Below are 27,470 nucleotides of genomic sequence, written 5' to 3' on the forward strand. Positions count from 1 at the left end.
AATGTTTAGAATGGAGGAGAAGTAACAGCATTTTTTTTTTCTTTTTTGGCTGCCCCTATGGCATATGGAGGTTCCTGAGCCAGGGATCAAATCTGAGCTGGAGCTGAGATCTACGCCACAGTTGCAGCAATGCCAGATCTTTAACTCACCATGCCACAGTGGGAACTCCAGTAATGGCATTTTAAATTACCTTGTTGAAGTGATACTTAATCTTAACTTTGAGAAATTTTCTGTGAACATAACATGAATCTCATCTCTGATTTCTTCAGGCCCTCGGAGAGGCGTATGCCATATGGAGATTTCCACCAAGGAGGAAAAGGCTGACAGACTGAATCTCCACTGTCAGCAACTCCTCCAGATATGCCCAAGACTCAACGGAGTCATTCTCTCCCTTCTTTTCTTTTTCTATTTTTTAAGAGGTCTTTGCATATTTATTACTGAGGCAAAGTGCTATGCAGAAACACCAACACAAAGAGGACCCATTTCCTGATATACCCAACTGTGGCTGTGATGTTTTCAGTGTGATACGGTAAGATGCAAGTGACCACCACACAGAATAATTATGTGTGCCACCTCATGTATGAAGGGTCCTTATAGACCCAGGTTTGTTCTTCTCCAATGTCTTTTCTTGGAGTTGCGCCTTATTTTATTGCCGGTTTTCATTCAACTCCATTGGGGGATGGGACAATTCTGCTTTTGCTTCTTGGCCAGGAGTCACTTGATCCTGAAAGTCTTGTGAGAAGACATGACAAGGAGCTAATTCAACAGCACATAGGATGGCTGAGAAGAGAAGAGAGGAGGGAGATGGAAGGATGCATTTAGAAGGCCTCTTTTTTTTTTTTTAGGACCACACCCGAGGCTTATGGAAGTTCCCAGGCTAGGGGTCAAATCGGACCTACACCTGCCAGCCTATACACCACAGCAACTCAGGATCCAAGCCATGTCTGGGCCCTACACCACAGCTCACAGCAATGCCAGATCCCCAACCCACTGAATGAGGCCAAGGATCAAACCTGTATCTTCACCGATACCAGTCAGATTTGTTTCCACCGAGCTACAATGGAACTCCTCTCCCTTCTCTTTATCACAGACACAGTTAATTGAGGGGACTGTCCTTTCCCTGGTATGTGTCCTTGGAAGTTTTGTCATCAATGAATTGACCACGTATATATGAGATTTGTCCTGGGTTCTATCTTATAAATATTTTTTTGGCCCACTTGCCTCTTCTTGTGCTATTTCTACACTGTTTGGGGACTGTAGCTTCATAAGATGGTTTGAAGTCAGGAGGGAAGTTTCCTCCAACTGCTCTTCTCTTTTTACATGATCGCCTTAGCTGTCCAGAGCCCTTTATGGTTCCATACACATGTCATTGCTTGTACAAAGGTCATTGTTCAGCTTCATGTGAAAAATGCCATTGGAATTTTGGTAGAAATTGCATTGAATATGTCTCCTGTTTGGGGTATAATGGAAATTCAGTACTACTAATTCTTGCCATCCATAAGCAAGGGTTTCTTTCCACTTATTGTCTTCAATTTCTTCATCAATGTCTTAAAGTTTTCAGTGTGTTACTCCATTACATATTGGGTTAAATTTATTGCTAGGTATCTGGTACTTTTGATGTTACTGTAAATGGGATTGTTTTCTTGATTTCTCACTGTAATCATTAATTATTAATGTATAGAAACTGATTTCTGTGTACTGATTTTGTATCCTGCAACTTTAGTTAATTCATTTATTAGTTCTAACAGATTTTTGCTAATTTGATGGAGCCAAGTGGAATTAGAAATTCCACTGTTTCTCTGTCATCCAGGTCATCCACAACACCCACGACAGAGTGGCTACTAACAGAATCTTCTCACAGTGCCCCTTAAAATCCAGAGTGCCTTGGTGGCCTCGTGGTTGGGGACTCAGTGTTGCCACTGCTGTAGCTTGGCTTGCTGCTATGTCTCAGGTTCAATTCCTGACCTGGGAATTTCTGCATGCCCTGGGTGCAGCAACAAAACAGAATAAAATCCTATCAGAGTGAATTCCATCATCACTTTCAGGGAGCAGGATATAAGTAAAGCTTGGCATTTATATAAAGTTTCATGTCTTCTCTACTTTTCTGTTCTTTTATTGACATGATTGTTTTGAAAATTAATTTATTTTTCATTAATTTAAAATGTATAGAAAAATTTTAATAGCAGTACAAAGTACTCACAGTTGGCACTTCACACAAAACACTTCAGTGTGTTTTACACAAAATATGGACACACTCACAGGAAATAAGCACTTAGGTACCAAAAGAGGTTCATTATAGTTTCTTCTTCTTTAAAATTTTTTCCTTGTTGGTTGGATCCATGGCATGCAGTAGTTCCTGATATTGAACCCACACCATAGCAGTGACCATAGCCACAGCAGTGACATTATATCCTTAACCTGTTCAGCCACCAGGGAACACTCAGGATTTCTTATAATAATCCAATCCACAGATCCATTTCAACTTTCATCATTTGCTCCAACTCTGTGAAAATGCTTTTTTCATAGTGACCCAGTTTTCTCTTTTTTTTCTAGAATCCTGATTATTTCCCTCATATTCAAAACCTTGATAAATTTTTTTCACCCATGTTGTAGCACACACCAGTACTTCATTTTCCCCACTGTGATTAAAACACATAACATTTACCATCTAAACAATTTCATACATACAGTTCTGTGGCATACACTATATCTACATTGTTATAAAAATATCCTCACCATTTATCTCCTGATCTTTTTCATTTTCCCCAATTTAAACTGTGTGCATTAAACACTGACTCCTCTTAGCTCCTCACAACCATATTCTGTCTTTGAATCAGACTCATCTAGATACATATGTAAGTGGAATCATACAGACTCTTCTGTGACTGATTTATTTCATTCAGCATTGTAACTTCAAGGTTCATCAACTTTGTAGCATGTGTCAGAATTTCCTTAGTTTTCAAGGTTCAATAATATTTCCTTGTGCATATACACATTCTATTTATTTTTTTATCCATCAATGGACACTTTAGTTGCTTCCATCTTGTGTTATTGTGAATGATGCTACTATGAATATGAATATACAAATAACTGTTCTAGCCCCCGCTTCCAAATATTTTGAGTAAATATCCTGAATTGGAACTGATGGATCCTATGTTAACTCTGTGTTTAACTTTTTGAGGGTTGTTGTATTATTTTCACAGTGCTGTACCATTTTACTCTATTTGCTGATATGGAAGAATAATAAGGCAGTTCATGGATGTGCTGCATTTTCTTTATGTGTTCAACTGTTGATTGACATTTTAATTGTTTCTACCTTTTGGCTATTGTGAACAGTACTGCTATGAATATTTGTGTACAACTTTTTGTTTGAACATCTGTTTTTAATTCTTTGGTATTTATAAATAGAAGTGAAATTGTTGAACCTAACTGTACTGTACATTTATCTTTTGGAGAAATGTCAAAATACTGTGAATGTATGTTGCATCATTGTACATTTCCCCAAGCAATGATTAAAAGTTCCATTTGCTCTACATTGTTACCAGTATTCATTATTTTGTATTTTTCTTGACTAGAACAATTCTAGTGTTTTTGATGCAGTATGACACTAATTTGCATTTCCATCATGACTACTAATGTTTGACATCTTTTCATGCCTTTTTCAACCATTTGTATGTCTTTTCTGGAGAAGAGTCTGATAAAGTTCTTTGTGCATTTTAAAAATTAAATTCTTGGAATTCCCATTTTGGTTCATTGGGTTAAGAACCCGACATAGTTATCCATGAGGATGCAGGTTTGAACCCTGGCCTTGCTAAGTGGGTTAAGGATCTGGCCTTGCCCCAAGCTGCAGCCTAAGTTGCAGATGTGTCTTGGATCCAGCATTGCTGTGGCTGTGGTTTAGGTTTGCAGCTCTAATTTGACCCCCTAACCCAGGAAATTCCATATGCCATAATGGTGGATGTAAAAAGAAAAAATTAAAAAGAATAAGGATTAAGTTCTTTGTGTTTTTATGGATGAGTTACTTGATATGTTCTGGATAACCCTCTGATTAGGTATACAATGTGCAATCTTTTCCTCCATTCTGTGGTGTGTTTTTTCACTTTCTGGATAGCAGTTTGGTTGCAATAAAGTATTTAAGTTTGAGGAAATTCAATGTATCTATTTTTTTCTTTCATTACTTGTGCTTTGATGTAAAATCCGAGGAACCATTGCTAAATGCAAGGCCATGAAAGTTTGTTCCTATAGCTTATATGAGAGATTATAGAGTCATCCCTTGGTATTCACTATGCTAGGGTTAAGGGCTGCAGTCAGAGTCAGTGTCATGACTTAGGTGTCAGGTTTAGAGCCATGGTCAGGTTTAGAGTTAGGGTAGAGAGTGATGGTTAAACGGCTAGGGTCAGAGATTAGAATTGATGTGTCAAGATCGAGGGTCTAGGTACTGAGGCTCAGGATTACAGAGTAGTGGGTTAGACCTCCAGGTTTGGGTATTAAGACTAGCAATAGGTTGAAGCATAACCTGCCCTCACCTACCTTGTCCTTCTCCATCTCTCTGAGCCCTCCAGGAATGACAGGACTAGTCCAGGGTCACACATCACTCTGGGACTTGACCTGGATCATTGTTACTCTAAACCCCCTCCCCATGTCCTGGGCACAGTTGTGTGTACTATCTGTGTACCTTCTTTGACCAGGTGTTTATTCAGAGCTTTCCTTATTTTTAATGGAGTTATCTATGTTAGAGTTCTTTGTATATTTTGAAACAAATCCTTTGATACATAGGTGTTGGCAAACATTTTTCTCTGTTTGCAACTTGTCTTTTGTTTTGCTGTATAAGGCCTTTCACAGAGTAGAAATCATTAATTTTACAGAGTCCTTGGTATTCCATGTTTGTCTTTGTGGATTGCTTTTTTTTTTTTTTTTTTTTTTTAATGGCTGTACCCTCTGCATATGGTTGTGAGCCACACGGGAAGTCCGACCCTCTGCATATGGAAGTTCCCAGGCCAGGGATTGAATTCAAGCCGCAGCTGTGACCTACACCACAGCTGTGGCAATGCCAGATCCTTCACCCCCTTCACCAGGCTGGATGCCAAATTCATGCCTCCACACTGACCTGAGCTACCGCAGTTGGATTCTTAACCATCCATGCCACAGCAAGAACTCAAGAACACAAGTGTTTTGTGTTAAAATTCAGAGGTCATCATCTACATGACAAATCCCAAGTTCCTGTTGATTTCTTTTTATGTCTTCTTTTATAATTTTGAGTCATTTTGCATTTAAAATTGGTCTGTGAATAATTTTGAATGAATTTGGTGTAAGTGGTAAAGTTTGTATCTACAGTTTATGTCATTCCATAAGGTTTCCAATTAATTGTTCCTTAACTGTTTTGGCGAAGTTATGGGATAGTTGGCTCCACTTTAGTTTGAATGCCCTATTTTAATGGATTCAGCAGTTCTGCCAGCAGGGATTTCTGTGTCCAGTGAACTATGAGGGAGGCACAAGCTGCACATCCTGCACTGACCACAGGGGGCGAGTCCGCCTCTCTGACCCACAGTGCATGGCCTTGGCTCTGCAAGCAGCTGAGGGGAGTTGTGTCTCCTTAGGCGCCCTCCAAGGCTTTAGCTGGGACAGCATCTCTGCTGACACTCCTCACTCTCCTTAGGGCTTACTGGGGTTTGGGCTTCAGGACAACATGGGGCTGTGTCCACACTGATAGGAACTGGTTTCCTGAAGACCTGGGTGATACCAGAGGAAAAGGTGAGGAATAAGGAGAAGCTTCCTGTGTGTGACTGACTGCTAATGGGGGGGGGAGGGAGGGGCATCTTCAGAGGCTGCATGGAGAGCTTGCTGTGGAAAACTGGATTTTTAGTCAGTTTTGTGCATAGCACCATAGTCACTGTCCAGTGTCATTATGTGTTATGTGGTGTTCAGCTTTCCCAGCACTGTTTGTTTTAGAGACTGTCCTTCCCCTTGGTGTGTCCTAGGCCCCTTCATCATAAATTAACTGACCCCATCAGTATGGGTTTAATTATTGGCTTTCTGTCCTGTTCCTTTAGTCCATACACCTGTTTCTGAGGCAATTCTACACTGTTTTGGTGACTGTAGCTCTGCAATATAGTGTGAAGTCAGGGAGGGATATGCCTCCAGCCTCTTCTCCTTTCTCAGGGTCGCTTTGGCTCTTTGGGGTCATTTGTGGTTCCACACAAATAGGATTTGCTCTATTTCTGTGAAAAATATCTTTGGAATTTGGGGAGGGATGGCATTTACTGTGTAATTGCTTTGGGTAGAATGGGGATGTTAACAATATGAATTCTTCTTAAGCACAGGGTATCTTTCCATTTATTTACATCTTCTGCAATGTCTTAAAGTGTTCAGTGTGCAGGTAGTTCATGTCCTGGGTTAAATTTTTTCTTTGGTATTTTGTTATTTTTGATGCAGTTGTATACTGGATTTTTTTTTTTTTTCCTCTAATGGCCCAAGATTAGTGTTTAGAAATGCAATTGATTTCTGTGTATTGATTTTGTAACTTTAGTGAATTCACTTATTATTTCTAATAGCTTTTTTCGTGGCATAATGTGGCAAATTGGAATTCAAAAATCCCACTTTTTCTACCACATCCAGGTCATCCACAACACAGAAGAAAGTGACCCCTAATGTAATCTTCTCATGGTACCTCTAAATTACATGTGGACTTTGGGTGAACTGGGTCTGGGAAAGACTTGGCTTCCATATGCAAGTTTGATGTTTTTTCTTCTTTTATGGCATGGTATTGACAGGGTGTTTTAAAAAGTAATTTACTTTTGGAGTTCCTGTTGTGGCTCAGTGGTTAATGAACACAACTAGTATCCATGAGGATGCGGGTTTGATCCCTGGCCTCGCTCAGTGGGTTAAGGATCCCGTGTTGCCATGAGCTGTGGTGCAGGTTTTAGATGCAGCTCTGACCCTGTGTTGCTGTGGCTGTGGTGTAGGCTGGTAGCTACAGGTCCTATTAGACCCCTAGCCTGGGAACTTCCATATGCCATGGGTGTGGACCTAAAAAGACAAAAAAGAAAAAAAAAAGTAATTTACTTTCCAGTCATTTTGAACATACAGAAAACTTTACATAAATAAAACAAGTCTTGTATCTTGTTACATATATTCCTCAATATTAATGTTGACATTATTTAAGATGGAATTGCTTTCATAAATCTTTTTCAGATTATTTATTGCTAGAGTATACATGTAAGAGATCTTTGTGAATCTATACTTTCTCATAACTTTGGTAATTTAGTTCACTAGCTCAAATAATTTTTGCTGACATAGCAAGGTTTATGTATAAGATGATGTGATCTGTGTTCTGTGCATAGATATGGTCTTAATTATCTCATTCACAAATGGATGCCTTTTCTTTCATTCCTCAAGACTCTGGGTAGAATTTCCAGTACACTGTTGAGTAACAGTGGTGAAGGCCAATTTCCTGGCCTCCTTCCAGATTTTAGGAGAAAATCTTAAGTCTTTAACATAGAGCATGATATTTCCTGTGTTTGTATATACTACTCTTTTATGTATTGAACAAATTTTCTTTTTTCCTAACTTCTTGAGGGTTTGTATTATGAAATAGTGCTGTTTTGATTATAGCTCTTTCTGCCATAATCTATATGATTATGTTTTTACTTCACACCTTTATTGTGGTTTAATACACTGCTTAGCTTCATATGTTGAACAACCTGAAATTTCTGGTGTAGAGATGCTTGCTTATGGCATTATCTGTTTACTATTCTGTTGCTTTAATGTTGCTCTTAATTTGTGGGGGATGCTTATATTCCTATTTATAAGATATACTGATGTAGTTTTCTCTTTTATGATTTATTTGCTAGGTGTTAATGGTTTGTAGAGTTAGCATTAGGGCTGGGACTGGTATGGGGGCTGGGGCTGGGTTATGATTTATGGTTATCCCTATGGTTTAAGTTTTATGGTTAAGGTTTATACTCTTAGCAGTTCCTAAAGACAGCTTGTTCCTGCCTGGCTGGATTCCACTGAGTGTTGTCCCAAAGCTCAAACCATGGCATATCCTGAGGAAACCAAGCTTCTATCAGCAGTGAGAGAAGCCAACTTCTTTCATGAGCCAAGTCCACCAGTAAAACCCACATCCACCTCAGGGGTCAAGGAGTCAGGCTTATTGAAGGGTAGGGGGTGGGGTTTTTTTTTGTTTTTGTTTTTTAGGGCCACACCCATGTCATATGAAAGTTACCAGGCTAAGGGTCAAATCAGAGCTGTAGCACCAACCATGGCCACAGCCATAGCAACATAGGATTCAAGCTATATCTGTTACCTACACCACAGCTCATGGCAACACTGGATCCCCAACCCACCAAGTAAGGCCAGGGATTGAACATGCATCCTCATAGATACTGGTCATATTTGTTTCTGCTGTGCTACAACAGGAATTCCTGGAGAGTGGGGGTGAGGAGGAGTCATTTTCCAAGGACCCAACAGAGGAAGAGTTTGCTGTGGAAAATTGTGGATTTTAATTAGTTTTGTGTGCCATGTTGATGGTGTCCAGTTTTCTCGGCACCATTTTTTGAGGGTACTGTCCTTTCCCTGTTTTGTGTTCTTAGTGCCTCTGTCATGAATTAACTGGTAACATACAAAAATGTGTTTATGTCTGTGCTCTCCATTCTGTTCCTCTGGCCCCTGTCCCTGTGTTTGTGCCAATACCACACTGTTTTGGTGACTATAGCTTCATAATGTAGTATGAAATCAGAAAAGGAGATGCCTCCAGCTGTGTTCAACTTCCCCATTATCACTCAGGCTATTCAGGATTCTTTGTTGTTTCATACAATTAGTAGGACTGTTTGTTCTGTTTCCTTGAAAAAAAGTCATCTGAATACTGGAGGGATTGCAATGAATGTGTACACTGCTTTTGTTGCTGAATTAAGCTGTATGGACCATCCATAGGACTTAATTCTACAACGGTTTTTGGTGAGCTAGCCAGGAGGGTAGGCTTCGATTCCCCCAGTCTACCTGGTAACTCAGCAAGAACTTCCTCACTGACCTAGGGTCAACAAACCTGGCTAAATAACTGGGAAGTTTGCCCAGTTCTTTTTTTTTTTTTTCCTGTCTTTTTAGGGCCATATCCATGGCATATGGAGGTTCCCTGGTTAGGGGTCAAATTGGAGCTATAGCCATTGGCCTATGCCACAGCTACAGCAACACAGGATCTGAGCTGTGTCTGTAACCTACACCACAGCTCATGGCGATGCCAGATCCTTAACCCACTGAGTGAGGCCAGGGATCAAACTTGCATCCTCATGGATGCTAGTCAGAATCATTTCTTCTGAGCCAGGATGGAAACTCCTGCCCTAACTCTTGCTCTCTGCACCAGTGAGGGCTACTGAATTCAGCCTGAGATTAAAAAGTAGCCAAGGGTTAGGTGAAGTGCTCCCCAGGTAAAGACAACTCTCCCATCCCAGTGTATCTATAACAAGGATGCTTGCTACATATTGGAGTAGTATACAGGGGATGACTGATAAAAGGACACACCCTCCTTCAGTCAATAAAGCTGATGTTGGTTGTAGGGGTTGGCTGGTTGAGGGCAAGGATCCTGGCCATCTGGTTGGAGCCAGACTTCTCTCAAGAAGGTAGTTGGTTGTCTAAATCAAGCCAGTTTTCTAGCAGTGGGTGAGATTGTACAATTAATCAGCTAGTTGAACCAGTTCCCATTAAGGGGACTAAAATGGAAGCTCTCTAGAGGCCATTGCATGGTAAAAACATCTCTATTTTTCTGTGTTTGTCATAAGTCCTAGTCTCCTTTCTTGAGAAGAGTAAAGCTTCAATCTCTGTTCTTGTGGTCTTGTTAGTTCTAATGCTCTTAGAAATCCTTGTTACAACTGTGGGCACAGGGCAGGCAATTAAAAGCTGATCATGTGCTCATTGACCAGGATAGATGAGCACTAGGCAACTGGCTGACTAGAAGCAAATTGTGTAAGTAGGCATACTGTAAAATGCTCACAGCTCCAACCTCTGCAGGATCTCCACCTTAAGGAAAAAGTAAAAATCCAAGAGCACATCTTTTGTGTTCATCTGTCTTATCCCAGTTTGCTATCACAGATCACTAGGGATCTTTCCTCAGTCACAAACCCTTAAAAAAACCTAGATTTTGCTGGATATCAGGAAAATCACTTTGCCTGCTTGGGAAAGAAGAAATGGATGCGTAAGTCATACAAAGTCTCTGAGTCCTTATAGCTGTGTATAAGGAATGGAACACATGCCAAATGGGCAGCTGGCCTCCCTGACCGATTACCTCTCACCGAACAGGGACAATCATTTTTGAGCAAATCTCCTTGACTGATGCAGAGGCTCTCTGGGCAATTTATTTGGTTAGAGAACCCTTATTTCCCACTCTGCCTTTACTCTATTTCCAGGGACTGCTTAGTGGAAGCATCCACCTACCTCTGCTATCTCCTACAGCCCCACAGTGGGCCTAGGAGTATTGAATCACTGACTTAAAGGTGACCTTATAACTAAAGTCCTCTTAGACAGCACTTCCCCTCCTATCCTCCACAAAGATTGGTTCATGTTTCAATTAGAATGCCTAGACCACTTGGTGTGGGCTAGATCTTATGTGATCTGCATTAACACCAACCCTAGGAGGATGCCATTGGGGAGCTGGAAACAAGCTAAAAATGAGGATCCCCAGGAGTTAACCAAGCCCCTATCCCAATGAAATCACCACTAGGTGCATCCTCCATGAGGAAAAATCACTGCCCACTAGCAAACAGCTTATTTTATTTTGCAACATCATGCGGTCCCTGTATAAACTGGAGAATGGGGAAAGCTGGATAACAAATGGCTCTCTATATCAGAATACCATTTTTACAATTGGACCTCTGTTGCCAGCATTTGAAGAAAATGGGATGAGGTCTTCTATGTCCAATTTTACATGATACTTTGCCAAAACATGGGCCTCTGCAAGAAATACAAGGATATATCTTTTAAAATTTATTTATTTATTTATTTTTTTGCTTTTTGATTTTTAGGGCTGCAGGTACAGCATATAGGAGTTCCCAGGCTAGGGGTCAAATTGAAGCTGTAGCTGCCAGCCTAAGCCACAGCCACAGCAACCCCTGGATCAGAACTGTGTGACCTACACCACAGCTCACGGCAATGGCAGATCCTTAACTCACTGAGCAAAATCAGGGATTGAACCTGCATCCTCACGGTACAAGTCAGATTTTTTTCCACTGAGCCACAATAGTAACTCTTGGTATTTCTAATATCTCTATTGGTACTAAAATCTCAGCCTGAGTATTCCCTTGACTTCCTCCTACTCGGCCTTCTGACTATTCTGGATTCCTCCACCCCTACCTCTCCTGGCTCCCTGATGCCTTCTACTCCCTTCAGTTGACCTCCATCCAACCTGGTGCACTCACCCCCTCCCTGACTCTCCTACCTCCACCTCTTGGTGTGCCTCCTTCAGGGACCAGTCCAGTGCACCCTCATAGTGACAGTAGGTACCAGAGCTCTGGAATGAATAGGCTATTCCCCCTTTGAGAGTTCCTCAATGGAGAGGGCAGACCAACCACCACATATGTCCTCTTCTCTTTCTCACACCTATATAACTGGAAGGATTGATCCAAGGGATTGAAGGAAGAATCCAAAAGAGTCCTGAATTTAGTCCAGGGAATATTCCACATGCTTTTCCCACCTGGGTAGATGTCCAAAGCCTCCTGAATATCTCATTCTCTAGGGAAGAAAAGGCACTGATTATAATTAATGCAGGGGAAGAAGCTGATAGCACCAATCAAAATAATGCTGCCTTGAATCCAGACCATTCCTGACACAGACCCTAGGTGGGACCATGGAGAGGAAAACAACTGACAGCACCTCACACTTTTAAGGGGTTTCATTGTTAAGAGATTCCAATTGACTGGGAAGAAGCCTATAAATTGGAGTAGGGCTTTGGGAGCCATCCAGAGACTTAGGAAAAACCCCTCAGTCATCCTGGAATGCCTAAGGGAAGTGTATTCATGTGTACATGAAAGTGAACCTGGAGCCAGTGGAAGGGCAGGCCATTCTTAACTCCCATTTCACTTCCCAGAATACCCCAGACATTAGGAGAAAATAGGAAAAGTTGGAAATAGGGCCCACTATGCCCACTTCCTGGGGGTAGAATCAGGATTTTGAGTGTTCAACAACCAGAATCTGGAGGCAGATATGTCAAGGAAGATATATGAGCAGAACAAACTGCCAGTATTCTGTATTTAGTGATGCATGAATAAACCCTCCAGTAATGATGAGTCACCCTAGGTTTCAAAGATCACACCCACAGTGGAGAGAAAGGCTCAAAGCCAATCAATGTGAACACTATGGGAGGGCCACTAAAGGGGGGAATAACCCAACTGTCTCAGTAGGAAAATAAAGGAACACTTGCTCATCCTCAAAAGTTGCACATATGAAAGAAGTAGAACATAAAAGAAGAAGTAGACAGAAGGGGCCCAGGGGTTCCTTGGAGGAGCCTAGGCTGACCCTGACTGTGAGGGGGTTATTTTATCATTATTATTATTATTTTTTCATTTTTGGCCACCCTGTGGCATATGGAGTTCCTGGGCCAGGGATCAGATCCGAGCCACAGTCTCGACCTAAGCTGTAGCTGCAGCAACAATGGATGCTTAACCCACTGTGCTGGGTAGGAGATCAAACCTGCGTCCTAGAGCTCCCAAGACACCTCTGATGCCATTGCACCACAGCAAGAACTCCAGGGAATACAATTTTATAGAGCCCCTTGAGTGTGATTTTTAAGGGAGAATGTTATCTCATTCTTGTATGTACTGGAATACTTGACTCCCCTAATAGGAAGAGACTTACTATACAAATTGGGAGTTATGGAAGGAACCTACCTCAGCATAATAAAGGTTATGTATGACAAACCCACACAGAACATCATTCTTAATGGTGAAAAACTGAAAGCATTTCCTCTAACATCAGGAGGAGTATATCCACTCTCACCTCTTTTATTCAACATAGTTTTGGACATCCTAGCCTTTGACATCAGAGAAGGAAAAAATGGAAACTAATCCAAATTGGAAAAGAAGCAGCAAATCTGTCACTGTTTGGAGATGACATGATACTATACATAGAAAATCCTAAAGATGCTACCAGGAAACTACTGGAGTGCATCAATAAATTCAGTAAATTTGTAGGATACAAAATTAATACACAAATCTCTGGCATTCTTATACACTAAAAACGAATGACAAGAAAGAGAAATTAAAGAAACAATCCCATTTAGCACCATATCAAAAAGAATAAAATACCTAGGAATAAACTTACCTGACAGGTTCCCAGGAGAATGGTAGAAGCCTCCCTCCCTGGGATTGCGACCCTTAGAGTTGGACAGCAAGAGACAATGGTTTATGGGAAACAGCTGCTTGCAAACACTAACCACTTATAAAGATTAAGTGCCCCACCACCACCGTACGTCAGTTCCTGTTGCTGCATTTACCTGGTCATGAGACTCAGACCCCAACCATCTTCTCTCATTGTTCTAATTCTTCCCTTCCCCTATAATTTTGCCTGCCACAATCACTTGGTCGTGGGATTTGACTCCCCATCCCTTCCCCAAATTGTGTAACCTTCCTTTCATTGTCCTTGCCAAAAGTTCCCACAATAGACCCTCACTAGATTCCCACCACAACCCTTTATAAGACTAACTTCTCCTCACAGTTGGGGCTGATGTTATCTTGAGCTCAGCCCATATATTTCTGATACCTCAATAAACATCTTTTGCTTTACTTGACTTGGCCTCATGTATCCCTCCTTTGGTGAACCTAACATTATCTAAGAAGGCAAAATACCTGTACTCTGAAAACCATAACACTGATGAAAGAAATAAAAGGTGACCCAAACAGATGGAAAGATACACCATTTTGTTGAATGGAAGACTCAATATTCTCAAAATGACTCTACTATCGAAGGTAATATGCAAATTTGCTACAATGCTTGTCAAATTACCAATGACATTTTTCACAGTACCAGAACAAAAAACTTTAAAATTTGTATGGAAATGCAAAAGACCTTGAATAGCCAAAGCAATCCTGAGAAAGAAAAATGGAGCTGGAGGAATCATGGTCTCTGACTTCAGACTATACAACAAAGCTCTAGTAATTAAAACAGTACAATACTGGCACACACACACACACACACACACACACACACACACAAACACACACACAACAGACATATAGACCAATGGAACGGGATAGAAAGTACAGAAATAAACTCATGCACCTATGGTCAATTAATCTATAACAAAGGAGGTAAGAATATACAATAGAGAAAACACAGCATCTTCAATAACTAGTGCTAGGAAAATTGGACAGAAAATATAGAGGAATGAAGTGAGAACATTGTCTAACACCATGCATGAAAATAAATTCAAAATATATTAAAGAGCTAATGTAAGACCAGATACAATAAAAATCTTAGAGGAAAACATAGGCAGACTACTCTTGGACATATATATGAGCAATCTCTTTTTTGATCCACCTCCTCATAATGAAAACAAGAACAATAACAAAGGTGACCTAATTAAAATTAAAATGCTTTGTACAGCAAAGGAAACCATCAACAAAATGAAAAGACAATCCACAGAATAGGACAACATATCTGTGAACAAAGTAACCAAGGGATTGATCTCCAAAATATACAAATATCACATGCAACTCTATATCAAACAATCAATCCAATAAGAAAGGGCAAATCTGAATAGACATTTCTCCAAAGAAGACATACAGATGTCAAAAGGCACATGAAAAAATGCTCAGTGTCACTAATTATTAGGAAAATGCAAATAAAAACTAAATGAGATATTACCTCTCTTCAGTCAGAATGGCCTTCATCAAAAAGTCTACAAACAGTAGATGCTAGAGAGGGTGTGGAAAAAAGGGAACCCTATTACGCTGTTGCTGGGTATGTAATTTCTTACAATGGCTATGGAGTATGGTGTAGAGGTTCCTTAAAAAACTAAAAATAGAATAACCATATGATTCAGCATTCCCACTCCTGGGATTTTTCCCGGAGAAAAATATAATTCAAAAAGATACAAGCACCCTTGTGTTCACAGTAGCATTATTTACAATAGCCATGACATGGAAACAACCTAAATGTCTATGGACAGAGGATTGGATTAAGAAGATGTGGTACATATAGGGGTTCCCATCATAGCTCAGTGATTAATGAATCTGACTAGGAACCATGAGGTTGTGGGTTTGATCCCTGGCCTCGCTCAGTTGGTTAAGGATCCAGTGTTGCCATGGGCTGCAGTAAAGTTCACAGACATGGCTCAGATCTGGCATTGCTGTGGCTGTGGTGTAGGATGGTGGCTACAGCTCCGATTTGACCCCTAGCCTGGGAACCTCCATATGCCACTGGTGCAGTCCTAAAAAAAGACCGAAAAAAAAAATGTGGTACATATATACAATGGAATACTACTCAGCCACGACAATAACAAAATAATGACATTTTCATAAAGATGGATATACTTAGAGATTTTCATACTAAGTAAAGTAAGTCAGGCAGAGAAAGACCAGTGGCATATATCACTTTTAAGTGGAATCTAATTTAAAAAATGATACAAATGAACATACTTACAAAACAGAAACACTCACAGATTTTGAAATCAAACTTATAGTTACCAATAAGGGAAATATGTGGGGGTATTGTAAATTCAGAGTTTTGGATTAACAAACATGCACTACTATATATAAAATAAACAACCAACAAGGACCTATTGTATAGCACAGAGAACTTTACTCAATATTCTGTAATAAGCTATATAGGAAAAGAATCTGAAAAAGAATAAAATATATGTATGACTGATTCACTTTGCTGTGCACCTGATATTAACCCCACACTGTAAATCAATTATATTTCTTTAAAAAATAAAATGACCCTGTTTTGAATCTCTCTATATATTGCTTCCATGTTGTCCAGTTACTATATTTTCACTAGCAATTGTATAACTCACTTCTTTTTGCAGGCTATAGGGTCGTAGCCTCTCTTGCTTCTGGTGACTGCTGCCTTGTGAGTGAAGTTAATACAGGGACTTGTTGCAGGCTTCCTGATAGAAGGGACTGGTGCCTGCCCACTGGTAGGAGGAGGTAAGTCTTGTTCCTCTGGTGGGTGGGACTTTGTCTCTGGAAGTGATTACCAGGCAGCAGGGTGCCTAGGAAGAATTTAGGTAGGCAGACTGCTGATGGGTGGGGCTGTGTTCCCACTCTTTTTGTTGTCTGGCCTGTGGCTTCTCAGCCCTAATGGGTGAAACCAGATTTTCCCAAAATGGCAGCCTCCAGGGGAGCTCATGGTGATTATTCTGGGATCTCTGCCTCCAAATGTCCTTGCCCCCACAGTGAGCCACAGATGCCCCCTGCTCTCCCAAAAGACACTCAAGGACACATAGGTAGGTCTGACCCAGAATCTTTTTTTTTCTTTTTAGGGCTGCATCTGTGGCATATGGAAGTTCCTGGGCTAGGGGTCAAATCAGAGTTGTAGCTGCTGGCCTAGGCAGCAGCCAAGCAACACTGGATCTGAGCAGTATCTGCAACCTATACCTTAGGTTGTGGCAACACTGGATCCTTAACCCACTGAACAAGGCCAGGGATCAAACCTGCATCCTTATGGACACTAGTTGGGTTCATAACCCACTGAGCCACAGTGGGTATTGACCCACAACAGGAACTCTTGACCCAGGTTCTTATGGAGTCTCTGCTTCACCCTGGGACTCAGTGCACATAAAAGACAGAGTGTACCCTCCAAAAGTGGAGTCTCTTTTTCCCCCAGTCCTGTGGAGCTCCTGCACATGTCCCATTGGCCTTCAATGTCAAATGCTCCAAGGCCCCCTCCTCCCAATACCAGACCCACAGGGAACATGTGGGAACATGATGTGGGGCTCAGAACTATTCTTCCTGTGGGAGAGCATCTCCAGTCTGTGGTCCACCCACCCAGTGAGTATGGGATTGCTTATAGCACAAGAGCACCCCTCCTACCATCTTGATGTGGCTTCTTCTTTGTCTTTGGTTAGTATACCTTTTTTTTTGTCAGTTACCTGTCTATTTTGTTGATGATTCCAATACTGGAAAGATGTTACCAGAATCCGGGTTCTTATTCATGGAGCCAAAGAATGTGAACTTTGAGAACACAAAGGCCTCAAGCAAGCAAAAGTCTTTATTACTGGAAAGCAAATAGCTTCCAGTACAAACACTGGAGGGAGAGGAAGAGTTACCTTTTCCTAATTTTCTAAGGAGGTTTTATCTCTTAAAGACAGGGGTACCAATATGGGGTCCTGCTATTGATAGGTATGGAGGAGGCACAGGTAGTTGTAGAAGTCCCAGTAAAGGACCATAGTTAAAGAAGGAAACTTAGTGGATATAGGGAGATAACTAAGTTAATAACTGCTCAAGAAAGCCATCAGCACAAGGCAGACTTGCTTGACTAGTGGAGGCAAGAGAATTGCCTTGGGTCATTGGGTCAGGGATGGGATGAAGCCTGAATTCAGATTCAGACCAAGGGCAAGAGTTTGAGGACCACCCTTCTGCTGATTTGAATACACACCTTACTGGATACTAAGGAGGATCTACTACTCCCAGAAAGGAAGAGGTGGGATTTTCCAACCCTCACTCCCCTAGGATGATAAAACTGTAGCCCACTGGATCCTTGGTGCAGAGCTTCCCTCCATGCCCACTTGCAATCTCTCACAAGCATCCTATCCTACTAAATCTATTTCTTGCCTATTTGTCTCTCACTGAATTCCTTCTGTGGAGAGGCATAAAGAACCTGAATCTCAGTAAGTCCAGACACCAGGTGAGTGATTGTAATTTAAAACCATGGGTTTGAGTCCCAATCTGGGCTTAGGACAGGTTCAGGCCATCAGTGCTTCCAGTTTCACTATCAGTCTTTCTCCCTACTGGCCTTGCCCAGCACCTATATTGGGCCTCTTCCAATAGGGACTTTATAATTTTTTGGTCTTTTTGCTCTTTTTTCCCCTAGACTTTGAGTCCCCATTCTTTACATCTTTTGCTAACAGTCAAATGTATAGGTCAGGGATTAATGCCCACCTTGATGTAAAACAAATGTACTTTCAATAGTTAATCTTCAAACAAGCAAATTCTGTTTGTCTAGATTTGTTTTTACCAATCTTAAACCATGGATATTAATCAAGGAATATATCAAAGCCCATGTTCCTACACTAACTACCTGAATTATTATTCTGCCTCAATTGTTCAGCAGTTGGTTATAATTTTGGTATTTTCATGAGAGAAGTTAAGCTTAAGTCCTTCTACTCCACCATCTTCAGCAGACAGAATTCTCTAAGTCACTGGTTTGTTTGTTTGTTTATTTGTTTTTTGTATTTTAGGGCTGCACCCACAGCATATGGAGGTTTCCAGGCCATGGGTCTGATGGAAGCTGCCAGCCTACACCACAGCCACAGCAATGCCAGATCCGAGCCATGTCTGCAACCTATACCACAGCTCATGGCAATGCCAGATCCTTAACCCAGGGATCAAACAAACCCACAACCTCATGGTTCCTAGTCAGGTTTGTTCCCACTGTGCCACAATGGGAACTCCTCTAACTCACTTGTAAGAAACTTAATTTTGTACATTCTTTCTTTACACCCCTGCCCCCCACAGAAGTGCAATTTATATCAGAGACAAAAACCATACCATCAAAATACTTAAGATTCCCTTCCGTTCTGTAGCCATAATACTATGCCCTCTGCCAGGAATAATAGCCTGTCAACTTAAAAAAATGCACAACATAAAGTTGAGAATTGTTTTATTTGGGGCAAAATCAGGACTTAATTCTAGGGGACATTTTCAGGTGGCCACTCCTAGGAGGTGAGGGAGGAGCTAGGAGATATAGAGGTATAGAGGTATAGAGAGATATAGAGGTTTTTGCAACAAAGGGCAGGTAGCAGGAAAAAAAGGAGCCTGGGCTCACTGAAGTCATTCTTTTGATGTTCACCTCCTCTATGGGGCCAGAATCCTGAGTTTCCATAGCCTGTCAGGTTCTTGCCCTTGGAGGTGACTGCATTTGCAGATAACCATGACAACCTTTGTTTTATCCTTAACTACAGCTAGGGGCTGCAGAATTTCAGCTAGCTCTGAAATACTGCCCAAAGAGGAAAGGGGGATATCAGGATATGATAAAGGTGAGGGGGAGGTACATTTTACAAAATTTGCTGCAGGTCTCCTGAAGGTTACTCTTAGTCACAAGGAGCAGACATCACCATGAAGGATTCTCATGTTTTTCTAGTTCACAGGCCCAATTAATATTAAAGATTAATCCCTCCATAGTTCCTACTGTTAAGGCAGCTGCCCAGCAGCCCTGTGCCACAGCGTATCAGCTCTGGTGACAGCCCTGTGGCTGTAGTGTACCAGCTCCAGCAGCTCTGTGGCTGCAGTGTATCAGCTCTTTTACCCGGCGAGAAACCAAGCGAGCACTCAGAGAGTTGGAGAACTCAGGTTTATTACATCAGCGGGCTCAGAGGAGATAACTCTCTGGAGTCTGAGCCCCGAGGAAGGGTTTCACAAGGCTTTTATGGGCTACCTCTTCGGGGTCCATGCTTGGCTGGTCAGACCAGAGTGAGGTCAGGCAAGCTAGTAGATGCAGAAACAAGTTTACAGAAGTTGATGTGTGGGGAAGGGGTGGTTAGGGGCAGTTGGCTGAACTTTATTTAGTCATCATGGCCGGGGTCTCTCCTTTGTTCATTTCCTCCTACACTTCAGTACAGTGAACAGAGCTGGGAGGGGACCACTAGTCATAGCCAACATGTGACTTCGGCCACAATTGCCTGTGAACTGAAGTCTGGCACTTACCCTCAGCCTCTACATGGGTTAAATCATGAGCCGCTTCAGCTGCTGACCTGCAGCACCCCCCACCACCCACGCAGAGCTCATGGTGAAAATCAGGAGTGAAGCATTCTATGCTCTGGGAAAACTGGAAGAACAGGTCTTCATGTTGTGCCACGAAAGAACAGAGGCCACTCCAACTAAGAAGAAACAAATTAGGAATCTTTATCACTGGACAGGGAGGGCCACACATTGCCTAAAAGCGGCTTGAGTGTGAAACCCCAAACAAAGAAATGGACCATGTTTATAAAGGCAAACTTATATTCAGGTTGGGAGGGGGTGCACATGCATAAGTAGGGGTGCAAAAAAACCAAGTAGTGGTTAAAATACTTTAAATCTTAACTAGTGAGAGTGGTTAGGTTTACAATAATGATTTATAGTAAGGTTCATATCTTCTAACTCCAAGCAAGCAGCTTATGTCAGCACTAGAGAGGCAATTAGATGGGTAACCTTGTAGCATCTGCAGTCCCCCTTATCAGCTAACTTTGTTCTTCTAAGAAAAGGGGCTGTGGCTGGAGACTTAGGTACTGGGCTGATTGCTTTATGCTGGCCCTGTGAAATGTTAACAGGGCCCAGGCTTATGTCCTTCATTCGGATAGATATTTTTAGGAGAAGATTTTATGTGCCCAACTCTTACATCTCCTCATGTCTAGAAAAACACTAAAATCCTTCATGGTGATGTCTGCTCCTTGTGACCTTCAGGAGATTAGCAACAAACTTTTGCCAAATGTGTGTATGCTGCATGCACCTCCCCCTCACCTTTATCATATCCTGATATTCCCCCTTTCTTTCTGGGGCAACATTTCAGAGCTATCTGAAAAACTGCTGCTAGGGCTGTAGTTAAGGACAAAACAAAGAATGTCAGGGTCATCTGTGAATAAAGTCACCTCCAAGGGTGAGAGAGCCCGTGAGTCCTGCAGGCTGTGAAAACTCAGGATACTGGCCCTGATAGCTAAGGTCCATATCAAAGGAATAATTTCAGTGAGCCCAGGACTCTTTTGTTCCAGCTACCTCCTGTTTGCAAAAACTCCTGTATATCTTAGCTCCTCCCTCACTGTCTTAGAGCAGTTTTTCAGGGATACCAGTGATGCTGTCTCTCCAGGCTTAAGTCCTAATTTTGCCTCAAATAAAATTTAACTTTCAACTTTCAGGTTGTGCATTTTTAAAAGTCAAAGTCGACATACCCAAATAAAAACAAATACCCTTTAAGCAACAAAGCCTACTCGAGCAAGGGCTTCTTAGACTCTTCCAGACCCCTTGAAACAGTCCTATTATACTGGTAAGCAAAGGAGCCAAATGGGAAACACAGGCTAGTTCAGAACACCTGGGAGGTGGGGGGGGGGCGGTTCCATAAAGCTATGCAAGAGATTCACACTGTGGCCCCAAATTCCTATACCCTATTCTCTACCTTAAACCCTTGAGAGGATCTGGTATTCAGTGTTAGTTTTAAAAGATGGCTTCTTTTGTGTGCCCTTAACCTCAGAATCTTAATACATTTTTGCATTTGAATAGCAGTTTCCCTGCCAGCAGAGAAAGGAACAATAGTGCTGGTTGGCTCTGCCCGAGATTTGAAAACATCCCTTGCCCTTTTCAGAAAGGTTTTTAGCTAAGGACCTTGGTCACCATCCCCATCAAGGAGCTTTCAGACCACAGTGTATTTAACCCCTTAAGTCACCTGGCTGAGAGAGGCTAGACAACTTGGCAGGAAACCATGCATCATGCAAACAGTAGGGTCCATGGGCAGATAAAGAAAATCAGGAACTTACAGATGGACAGGAAACCACACACTTTGGGGTGATAATGTTGCCCAAAGTTGGCCGTTATCCAATGGTGCTAAATACAAATGGTGACACAGAGTTTGGGTGGAGAAAAGAAATAGCTTCATTGCTTTGCCAGGCAAAGGAGGGTCACAGCAGGCTAATACCCTAAAGACTGTCCCCCCCTTTGGGAGAGATTAGGAGGTGGTTTTATAGTTTGGGGAGTAGAAAACAGGGCTGGTGGATAAGGATCAGGGTAGAAGCAAGCTTGCGTTGTTTCTCAAAGCTGGTGTTAAGTGCCCCTGGACTGGTTCTGGAGGTCCTCCTTTCCGGAATGAATACTTCATCAAGTAGTAGTCCCACAAAAGACAGTGTTATGTATATTCCTTGAGGAGGAACCAGGACCCTGCCCCAAGGCTGTACCATTGTCTCTTGACTGCCCCTCCCTTCCCTGATTAGCAACTGTTTGAATCTGCCCTTTGGAATTCAGGGAAGGTAAAGGAGGCTGAAGTTTTTTCCTTAAAAAATAAGAAATGGGGAGACACAGAAAAGTTGTGTGCCCAAGAGCCACACAGGACCTTAGCTCGGTTACCATAAGTGCCCTGGACACAGACAAAGAAAGGTGTAAAAGGGTGTGAATCTCCTTCTGAATGTAACCAGTTTCTCATTATGCCCTCATTATAATAAAACTGTAATAAAATTGGCTATGCACCTAAGAAGGACCCATCAAACATCAACACAATGACACTTCCAATAAAAGCTAAATAAGTAAGAAAATCCTTCCTCCCTTTGGGAAGATGGAGTTGGGATGAAAATTAAGGAATACCACCTCCAAACCCCACCTCCCCAGTAAATATCCCACCCATGCAATTGGATGCCCCTTATAACTGGTGTGCCAGGAAAAATGGAGGGCAGCTGCTGACCTCTCTGTCCACCTCTCTTTAAGAGGCATATTTCTCACTTAAATAAACACTCACTTTTCTTTCTCAATTTCCATCTCATTTCTGAATTCCTTTTGCAATGACATAAGAACCTAACTTTCAGGAACCCGGGTAGAAACAGGGTGCATAATAGAAAAGGGGCACAGGGCACTATCTCTGGAGAGGAAAGGATTGATTTGCCAGGTGGCACCCCTACTATGAGAAAGCAGCTGTGGGCATTCCTAGATCGTTGAGTTCTGCTGCACATGGATCCCCAATTTTGGATTAGTTTCTAAACCCTTGTACGAACAATTAAAAGGGAAGGCCACTGACCCTTTCTAGTGGACCCCTGATAGGGACCAGGCTTTCTTCAAACTGAAAAAACATCTCACGAGATCTCCCATTTTAGCTTTACCTGACCTGAGCCATCCCCTCCATCTCTATGTACAAGAGAAAGGAGGAACTACCTGGAGACACTTACACAAAAGCTGGGACCTCTCACTCAGGCTGTAGTCTTTTTTTTTTTTTTACTTTTTTAGGGCTGCACTCACAGAATATGGAGGTTCCCAAGCTAGGGGTCGCATCGGAGCTGTAGCTGCAGGCCTATGCCACAGCCACAGCATTGCAGGATCTGAGCCATGTCTGCAAACCTACAGCTTACAACAATGCTGGATACTTAACCCACTGAGTGAGGCCAGGGATCGAACCCGAAACTTCATGGTTCCTAGTAGGATTCATTTTTGCTGCGCCATGATTGGACTCCTGTATGTAGTCTACTTTTTAAAACAATGGGATCAAACTGCTAAAGCTTGTTCCCATCTCTGAGCCTGGAGGTGGGGCCACCAAGCAATGGGTAGCCTCTGCTGTTGCTCTGAAGCTGTCTATTGGCTCTGCCCACTGACAATAACTCAGAGCCCTTCCTTCTGCCTCCTGAACTCTCCATAAGGCTGCAGTGGCCTTGAGCACCTGACAGACTGGTTTCCTTCCTCCTTTTGCTTTAATAGCAATACAGTTTCTAAAAGAGGGTGATGTTTCTCTCTCATCATTTCCCAGGGCACTTTGTTCTTTTTGCCTAATACCACTACTTTAAATAAGTCAGCCAAACACACTGCAAGTCAGATAACTGGCTTTAAATTTATCAATTAATCAGCACCTTCCCACCCCCACCACCCCCAATTCATGAGGCAGGTTTTAATTCTCGTTTTTTCCTGCAAAGGGTAAACAACAGGTGAAGAAGTCTCAAAAGGAAAATGAATAAGGATCTCTGCAGAAAATGTTTGAGAGACTTCATAGCGTAAGGTAAAGACTGCCCAGCAAATTAATAACATCTTTTACACACTGCATGGAAGACCATCAGCCCAGATTTCTAGATAACAAATACAATGCAAGCTTGAGTATATTAAAAAATACTTCCCAAGACTCAAGCCAGGTATTTCTGATTCCAGAGGTGTGCCTCTGGTAAGTCAAATGACAGTCATACTCCAGAAATTTAGTCCAATTTTCTGACCATTGCCAAACATGTTCGGTTTAGGAGGACCTTAGCTGTGAATGTAGATTTAAGTCCTCTCTACCATGTAAGGCAATATAGATGAAACAAATTCTAACCTACCCCTTTTTTATGGTCACACCCTTGGGATTCCTGTACTCCCATCTTGAAACCCACTCCGAGCCTTGAAGTGCCAATAGGGACTGCCAGGTGGACTCTGTCTGACAACAACTCAGAGCCCTCCCTCCTGCCTCCCATTCAAACACAGGGGCTGTCGTGGGCTTGAGCATCTGATAGGCTGATTTCCTTCCTCCTCTCCTTAGTGAAGGATATTTCCCTCTGAAAGTTACCAGGGACCCAACATCCTCCTAATTCCAACACCACAACTTTAAGTCTATCAGTCAAACCAACTGTAAGTCACACAATTGGCTTTCAATTAATCAGCACTCCCCTTAAGTCATGGACCCAGTTTTAGGTCATGTTCTTCATGCAGAGTTCCAGGACAGAAGGGAAAGTCTCAGAAGCAGCACAGATAAGAACCTTTGAAGAAAATTACTGAAAGAGAGTTCACAGAGAGAGCTAAAGACCATCCCTTAAATAACTTCTTTTCAAATTGTATTCAAGACTACCAGCCAAGAGTTCCAGATACCAAATCCCATGCAAGAAGGATTCTGGAAAACTGCATTCCCAAGGCTCAATCCAAGTATTGCTAATTTCAGAGCTTTGATTCTGGGAAATCAAATGACAATCAAACTCCAGGTATTTGGTCCAGTGGTCTGGCCATTCATAAATACTAACAGTCTGGTAGAGACACTTGGGCATGAACACAGAATTATGTCCCCTCTATCAAGAAAAGCTATTGAAAAAGAAGAGAGTGGAAACCTATAATCAACCCCAATCACATCCATTGGATTCTGACTTCCCCATCTGGAAACCCAGCTCTGAGCCTGGAAGTTACAACTGATTTCACCACGTGAGCTGTGCCAGCGCTTGGGCGCCCTCTTGTGGCTATTCTTTCTAAGTACAATTTAGAGCCCTTTTTGCCTCCAACTCCCCATAGGGCTGCACTGGGTTTGAGCTCCTGAAAACCAGATTTCCTTCCTCCTCTCCCTCTAACAGCAAAGAAGTGCCTTACAGAGGATGGTGTTTCTCTCTCATCATTTCCAAGGGCACTCAGTTCTTTTTGTCCAACTTCCAACACTACTACTTTAAACCAGCCAAACATCCTGCAAGTCACGTAACTGGCTTGAAATTAACCAATTAATCAGCACCCCCCACACTCTGATTCACAAAGAAGGTTTTATTTCCTGTTCTTCCCTCAGCGGTCAACAACACGTGAAAGTGTCTCAGAAGGAAAAAGAATAAGGAACTTTTGGTGAAAATACTTGAGAGAGACTTCACAGGGAGAGGTAAAGACTGCCCACCAAATTTAAACCTCTTTTACATACTTCATTCACAACCACCAGCCTAGCTTTCCAGGTAACAGACAATAAGCAAGCTAGATTCTTAAAAAAAAAAAAAAAAAAAAATCCATTCCTAAGACTCAAGCCAGGTAATTTGATTCTAGAGGTGTGCCTCCATTAAATCATATGGCAGTGACAGTCTAGAAAGTTGGTTGAATTTTCTGGCCTTTGCAAAACATCTTCAGTGTAGGAGCGACCTTTAGATGAGAAGGTAGAATTAAGTCCATTCTATCATGCAAGGCAATTTAAAATTGGCACACTCTTTTTTTTTTTTTTTTTGTCTTTGCTATTTCTTTGGGCAGCTCCCGTGGCATATGGAGGTTCCCAGGCTAGGGGTCGAATCGGAGCTGTAGCCACTGGCCTACGCCAGAGCCACAGCAACGCGGGATCCGAGCCGAGTCTGCAACCTACACCACAGCTCACGGCAACGCCGGATCGTTAACCCACTGAGCAAGGGCAGGGACCGAACCCACAACCTCATGGTTCCTAGTCGGATTCGTTAACCACTGCGCCATGACGGGAACTCCCTAACTCCCTTTTTAATCACATCCTTGGTGTTCCTCCATCCCCATCTAGAACCCCAAATCTGAGCCTGGAAGTGCCAACAGGACCACTATGTAGACACTGTCTGGGACCAAGCACACTCTTCCAGATGATCTGACAACAGCACAGAGAGCCCTCTCTCCTGCATCCTACACAAAGTTAAGGGCTGCAGTGGGCCTGAACACCTGACAGGCTGATTTCCTTCCTCCTTTCCTTCTAACAACAACTATGTGCCTTACTGAGAGGAATAGTTCCCTCTGAAATAGGGCCCCCAATCCTCCTAACTCCAACAGCACTACTTTAAGTCTATCAGTCAAATCCACTACAAGTCATGTAATTGACTTTAAATTAATCAGCGCTCCACTTAATTCATAGACCTGGTTTTAGGTCATGTTCTTCAGGCAGATGTAAAGGACAGATGGAAAAGTCTCAGAAGGAACAAAAATAAGAAACTTTGAAGAAAAATTTTGAGAGCGTTCACAGGGAGAAGTAAAGACCACCCATTAAATTATTAATTAAAAGATGAATCAATTATAATCTTCTCCTCGTGGAGTTAATGTTCTCATATGGTGAAATGACATACACAAATATTTGAATATATCCTAGTATACATCCTTCTCTACTAAGGAAAATGTAAGAAATGAAAATGAGATGTTATAAGGATTCAAAAATAACTAAAATGGAGTTCCCATCATGGCTCAGTGGTTAAGGAATCCGACAAGGAATCATGAAGTTGCTGGTTTGATCCTTGGCCTTGCTCAGTGGGTTAAGGATCCGGTGTTGCCGTGAGCTGTGGTGTACGTCGCAGATGTGGCTTGGATCCCTCATTGCTGATGCTCTGGCTCCAATTGGACCCCTGGCCTGGGAACCTCCATATGCCGAGGGTGAAGCCCTAAAAGGACAAAAGACAAAAAAATAAATAAATGAATATAAAATAAAATGAAGGAATAAGTAAAACTAGTACTGTCTTTCAAAAAATATACATATATATTTTCAATATTTCTTTTTATCTCATATTAATGTTTATTTGCATTACCTTTTGGAGAAAATGCAGTTATGTTTCATGGAATTATGCCTGATTCAAAATAGAGATATTAATTTAATAGGGTGTCATTTTGCTGAAAATTGGTGAATTTAAATATAGACATGTATTTTCATATTTTACATTCTACTTGTCAACTTATTTTTGATGTTATGCTAAAATAAAAGGGAACTTCATTTTAATTTTACCAAAAGGTATTGACTTTCTTCATTACTAATTTCAACTTCTAGCTATGATATAATAAAATATGGAAGGCCAATGCAGTATTCAAACCACCAGTTAAGCATCCCAGATACCACATTCCATGCAAGCCATATTTTGGAAAACATTCCTAAGGCTCAAGCCAGGTATTTCTAACTTTAGAGTTTTAAATGAC

General features: G+C 41.8%; 1 long non-coding RNA gene and 1 pseudogene across 3 annotated transcripts; one reads left to right on the plus strand and one right to left on the minus strand.

Annotated features, from left to right (window-relative positions):
• Nucleotides 1-591: 591 nt before the first annotated feature.
• On the minus strand, nt 592-747 carry LOC106507836 (large ribosomal subunit protein eL39-like; annotated as a pseudogene).
• Nucleotides 748-5,578: 4,831 nt separating this feature from the next.
• On the plus strand, nt 5,579-27,254 carry LOC146399952 (uncharacterized). 3 transcript variants are annotated; one of them, XR_014815622.1, is made up of 4 exons: nt 5,579-5,751; nt 16,013-16,133; nt 23,777-23,859; nt 24,540-27,254. It is a non-coding gene; the product is annotated as an uncharacterized LOC146399952 (long non-coding RNA). The 3 variants fall into 3 exon arrangements; XR_014815623.1 differs by having other exon boundaries at nt 24,671-27,254; XR_014815621.1 differs by having other exon boundaries at nt 23,777-27,254.
• Nucleotides 27,255-27,470: the final 216 nt, after the last annotated feature.

This window comes from Sus scrofa, chromosome 9 (assembly GCF_054392235.1).
Source record: "Sus scrofa isolate SSC_HxYL_T2T_F1_AM1 chromosome 9, Sscrofa_HxYL_maternal_Yorkshire_Landrace_v2.0, whole genome shotgun sequence".
Taxonomy (NCBI): domain Eukaryota; kingdom Metazoa; phylum Chordata; class Mammalia; order Artiodactyla; family Suidae; genus Sus; species Sus scrofa.